Source organism: Lissotriton vulgaris, chromosome 4_1 (genome assembly GCF_964263255.1).
Source record: "Lissotriton vulgaris chromosome 4_1, aLisVul1.2, whole genome shotgun sequence".
Lineage (NCBI taxonomy): Eukaryota > Metazoa > Chordata > Amphibia > Caudata > Salamandridae > Lissotriton > Lissotriton vulgaris.
This window is the reverse complement of record NC_141691.1, coordinates 837,056,041-837,062,040: the sequence shown is the minus strand read 5'-3', so window position 1 is coordinate 837,062,040 and position 6,000 is coordinate 837,056,041. Positions and strand designations below refer to the sequence as shown.

General features: G+C 51.6%; 1 pseudogene; it reads left to right on the top strand.

The window, feature by feature from the left end:
- The first annotated feature begins 4,077 nt into the window (after positions 1-4,077).
- Positions 4,078-4,906, top strand: LOC147722652 (dehydrogenase/reductase SDR family member 13 pseudogene; annotated as a pseudogene).
- Positions 4,907-6,000: the final 1,094 nt, after the last annotated feature.

Genomic DNA, 6,000 nt, shown 5'->3' with positions numbered 1-6,000 from the left:
CCATATGCAAATCAGCCTTGACCCTGTGCCTCATGGTGCCATGCCCCCACGGAATGATTCCCTATTCTAAAGTTGGCCTTTCCTCTCCTAGTTGTGGGTTTCTGTGGTGGGGAGGGTAGGTACTAGCCTAATTGGGGGGTTGGAGTGGGTGCAGGGTTGTTTTTTTTTGGGTCGCTTGGGGGGTTGGGTTGGGTTGGGGGGCGCGTGTCTTCGTCTGGGATGGTTGGGTTGGGATGGGGTGGGGGGGTTCTTTTTTGGGGTTCTCTGCTCCCCTAATGGGGAGGTGGCTTCAGTTCGCCACTGTATGTTTCTTAAGTATTGCTTTCACAAGTCTACTGCGACACTGTACTGTGCTTCCTGCCTCGTCTTGCTTCAAGTCAATGGTTATCCACTGTCTGTGATCACATTGCACCTCTGGTCTCTTTTCCCCCTTGCTTGTTGCACTCGCTGGGTCTGGGTGCACGGGGCTCCACCCCTGCTTACCGGCGCGCTCTGCACCTCAGTGCCACATCTGCCAGTTCAATGCCTGCGTGCCTTTCCTGTGTTGCCGATCCCACTCCTCTATCTACTCTTCTTATGCTAGGCGGGTTTCTATTATGATACGCAGGGGTCTTCCTTGGCACACCGCCCAGGCACTTACTGATCCTGAGGGCAGGTATGTTATCCTCCACGGCTCACTATTGGCCCAGCCTGTGACGATTGCCGCGGTCTATGGTCCCAACTCGGATGATCCAGACTTCTTCAATCATATCTGGCACCTCATCTCCGCTTGTGACCCTGCGGCTGTCGTCTGGGGAGGGGATTTTAATGTCAACCTATCGGCGGCCCTTGATCGGTTTGGCTCCTATTCATCCCACCCGCGCCGCGTGCCACCGCGGCCCTCGCGATCATTTTAACTGATAACTCTCTTTACAATGCTTGGCGCCACCTTTGGCCTGATGCCCGTGAGGGTACCTGTGTTACCAATGCGAGGGGCTGTTGGTCGCACATTAATTTTTGGCTGACCTCCCCGGATGACCTGACCTGGCTCACTGACGCAGCACACATGGCACATACCTTCTCCAACCATGCGCCGGTCCAGATCCGCCTCCGTCCTCCCAACTCCTCACAACTTGCATTTACCTGGCCTCTCCCCCCAAACGCTCTCCAGGACACTGTCTTTTGTCCGGAAATTCAAACAGCTATAACTAATTATTTTGACTTAAACACAGGTTCCGTGGTCTCGGCTTTGGTACTATCGGAAGGTTTAAGATCGTCATCCGGGGTGAATGCATTTTTTAAACAGGCCGGTGTCCTCCGTTCCATCCACACTACTCTGGCTAAGCTCAAGGGGGAAATCAAAGATCTGGACGCCGCCTAGTCTGCACACCCCGGTCCTGAGACGCTGGCATTAATACGTCAAAAACACACTGAATTCTCTGAAGAAGCTGACCGCGAACTATCCTTCTTGAGTAGGGAGGGTGGGGCTCGTCGTTTCGGTAAAGGCGACTCCCGGGACGTACTCTTGCCAATGTTCTCCGCCCACCACAAGCTGCTTCCTATATAATGGCCCTTAGTGACGGTGGTTCGAGTAGGATTACCTCCCCGGAGGAAAATAAGTCCCGCTTCTTGGACTTTTATTCACAGCTATATTCTGCCGGGAATCCTCCGCCATGGGAGGCCTTTGGTCAATATTTTGAGCCCATTGCGCTGGTCTGGCTAGAGGACTATCACAGGAAATTTCTAGATGAACCGTTCTCCAGGGAGGAAATTCTCTCTGCCATTAGTAGCTTACCCGGGGATAAGGCCTCTGGCCTGAACGGCCTACCGGCCTCATTCTACAAAACGTATGCTGATCTTCTAGGACCACACTTGGCGGCTATGTATAGTGAATCCTTCGATACTGGCCTCTTTCCGCTGTCACTCCATGAGGCAATGATATCTTTGCTTCTCAAACCCGACGAACCTGCTGACCGTCGCAATTCCTACCGCTCCCTTTCCCTAATTAACATTGATAAGAACATTTGCACCAAACTGATCGCCTCCCGTCTTCTGTTACTCATGCCCCTCATTGCCCTTCCTGACCAATCTGGTTTTATTCCTGGTAGGGTCAACTCGCACAACCTCCGTACAATTTTCTCAGTTTTACATCAAATTAATCCAAATCTTCCGGCGGGGGCTGCTCTGCTGGACGCTACAAAGGCGTTCGATACACTCGAGTGGCCCTTTTTATTCTACCTCTTGCCACGCATGGGCTTCAGCTTCAGTGAGATGTTCCTGCGTAAGATCAAGCTCCTCTACACCAATCCCTCAGCACGTCTTCGTATCAATGGCTAGGTCTCTTACCCCATTAGTATTGCTTGTGGCACCCGGCAGGGGTGCCCTTTATTGCCCATGCTCTTCGCCATTGCTATGGAGCCCTTGGCCGCCAGGCTCCGGCAGAACCACACCCACAGAGGAATAGGTTTTTCGCCCTGTTCATTTCTCGTCTCCATGTACGTGGACGATTTAACCCTATACGTCCGTCATCCTCAGGAAAACCTCAGCCCACTGGTCCGGGAAATCATACGCTTTGGCGGACTATCCGGCATTCAAGTGAATTGGAGCAAGTCAGTGTTGTTTCCCTTGACTGATGCCACCACGCCGTTCACACCGGAATTCCCGTTTGTGTGGGCCACGGGCCCCATGGGCTATTTAGGCATCTAGTTGAGTAGGGACCTGGACGAACTGTGGAGATCTAACTTTGGTTGTGCAGTTGATTGGCTGGAATCTAGGATTCCATCTTGGAGACGGCTTCCACTATCCCTAGCTGGCCAGTTCACAATCGCTAAGATGGTGGTTTTGCCTAAATTTCTCTACCTGTTTTTGAATGTCCCCATCCCTCTCACCTCTCATTTCTTTCGCAAATTACGCTCCCTAATCATTTCGCTCGTCTGGGCGGGTAAACAGTCAAGAGTTGCATACGACATCCTCACTCTCCCCATATCTGTCGGAGGTATGGGCGCTCCTGATTTCAAGATCTATGCCTTGTGCGCCAGGCCAGCTTCCTGCACTTTTGGATCCATCCTACCCCTTATCAACCTCATGTTGCTGTTGAGACAGATATAGCATCCCGTTGGCCTCTGTCCATGGCGTTGTTCACGTGGGTGGTGCGCCCACGGACGGAGGTTTACACGGTCGAGACATTGCGCTGGGCCTGGCCTGGCCTTCGCCTGCTCTAGCTGCCTCTCCCGCGCTCCCGCCGGCTCTGAGCCCGCAGCGGGTGCGGGTGCGGGTGCTGGTCAGTGACTGCCTCCTCCCTCCTTATTGGCTCCCTGCCTTTCGGCACTCCCCACTGATGTTATTGCCATATATGTGACCCCCCCATGAGGGGGGGACCCCTGGTAGTGAAGCTGAGATTTCAACCTTAACGTATTCCAGCGTGTTGCATGGTGGAGTCTACTTGTTTCCAAATGCTCTACTTGATCTTTCCAATGTCAATTTGAGCTGCTATGTTGCACATGTGTCTGACTTGAATTTCCTCAATAAAGGTTTTGAAAAAAAAAACATCTTTCACATCATGGACGACACCCTTAAGATGTTAGACAACAACGATTCCTGCCTACTCATCCTCCTAGACCTCTCATCGGCATTTGACATGGTCAATCACAACAACCTATTATGGTTGCTAGAAAACAGAATAGCAATGTCCGGGAAAGTGCTTGCCTGGTTCGCATCCTTCCTGCAGAACCGCTCACAACTAATCAAACTAGGCAATTCATTCTCAGATAACTCACCAGTGAGATGTGGAGCACCACAAGGGTCGACCAATTCCGAGATATCCGAGATCAGTGAGACTCCTGGACGCAGCAATCCGAGCGGACAGGAGCGTGTGCAGTGTATTCCATTTCTGGACCCGCCCCTCTCTTGTGCGGATCGCGGCGCGGGCTGCTCCATTTCAGCATCCCCAGGGTTGGTCGGCGCTCCTACTCCAGCAGGGTGGTTTGCTAGTTTTCAGGAAGTACAACTTGTGATCTAGTCTAATATCCGTAGCAGCCAGGGAGTGTGAGCCACTGCTCCTGGGAGTGCACACGGACTCTGCACCTGGGAAGTGGTAGTTGCAGCGATGGAAACCATCCTTCTGGGCACCGGACTGGCCGTCGGGGCGTATGTGTTAATCTACTACAACTTCATCAAGGGGCCGCGATGCCAGACTGCCCGCAGCTAAAAAGGGAAGACCGTGCTCATCACAGGAGGAAACACAGGAATTGGTAAAACGACTGCGATTGATCTGGCCCGCAGAGGAGCGCGCATCATTCTGGCCTGCCGCAGCAAGGAGCGAAGTGAGAGTGCAGTGTATGACATCCGCAAGGAATCTGGAAACCAGCAGGTCATCTTCATGAAGCTGGATTTGGGAAATCTGGCCTCGGTCCGTTCCTTTGCAGAAACATTTCTCAAATCGGAGCCACGACTGGACATCCTCATTAACAACGCAGGCATCATTGCAGATGGTGTCACGGAGGATGGCTTCAACATGATGTTCGGCGTGAACCACCTGGGCCACTTCCTGCTCACCCACTTGTTGATGGGGCACTTGAAACGCAGCAGCCCCAGTCGCATCGTGGTCCTTGCCTCTGACGTCTACCGCAATGGCAAAATTGACTTTGGGGCAGTGAGAGTCCCCGCAAAAGGCTGGAAACAAAACTTCCAGGCATACAGTGACAGCAAGCTGGCCAACATCCTGTATGTGAGGGAGCTGGCTACCAGGCTCCAGGGAACGGATATCACCTGCTACGCCGTGCACCCAGGTAGGGTTGTGGGATATTCAGGAAAAGAGGACATTATTCAGGGCTCAACTGTTGGCCATCTAAAGCGCAGTAACTTTCAGCAGGCCACCCTCTCCAAGTTGGAAAATGTGATGGATAGGGTTTGCAAGGGATACAAGTGACATGGCTGTGTGTGGGTGTTCAAGCCATAGTTGAAGTTCTTTTAAGGTAATGGTGGTAGGTGGACGGAAGTGTCATGTTAGATGTTGTGTACAGTATGCGGGGTTGGTGCCTGAGATATAATGAAGGAGATAACTGATTTTTTTGTCAAAAGGTAATTATTCAGCTTTATGTGGCAACATTCATTTCAAGGTCGGATATACACAGTTAGAAACAGCACAGACAACCACATGGAACTTGGTGCAAAAAACGTGAATAAATAGTGCAGGTGGTGACGCGAGTGAGAGAAAACAACGTAATCGGCGCACTGTGCATGAAGTGCAGACTATTTACAGTGGGTGGCTAGAACGGCGCATGTGACATTGTGATAGAAGATCCTTCCGTACCTTCCCTTGGACGCCCGCCGAACTGTTACCCAGGCCCTCATCACCTCTCACCTTGACTACGCCAACAGTTTATACGCCGGTGCCCCACAATATCTGATCGATCGACTTCAGATCGTTCAGAATGCGGCTGCCAGACTGATAGGAAATATCCCCTACCGTCAGTCGGTTGCCGCCTATCGCAAAGAGCTCCACTGGCTCCCCATTGCAAGCCGCATCCAATTCAAGATCCTCACCCTTGCCTTTCGAGCTATCAACGGCCTTGGACCTAGCTACTTGAAAAAGCGAGTGTCTATCTCTCAATCTGTCAGATCTCTAAGATCCAACAACCTGCGCCTCCTGACTGCTCCCCGCTTTCGACGTTCCAGAATGGGCGGCAGAGGGTTCAGCGTAATCACTGCCAAACTATGGAACTGCCTCCCCCTCGACCTCAGATTCTGTCCATCTGAATCCATCTTCCGTGCTAAACTAAAAACCTGGCTGTTCTCCAAATTATGATCCCTATCTTGTAATAAGCTTGCTCCACTCCTCCTTCTCTGAGGTTCCGTTTCTAGCGCCGGGACACCCCTCCGGGGGTAGCTGCGCGCTGTACAAACTACTTAAATAAATAAATAAATAAATTCCCCCTCACTTTTTAACCTATATATGGAGATACTAAAGGAAATCCTCAATCAATTGAACATTGCATACCACATGTACACAGATGGCACACA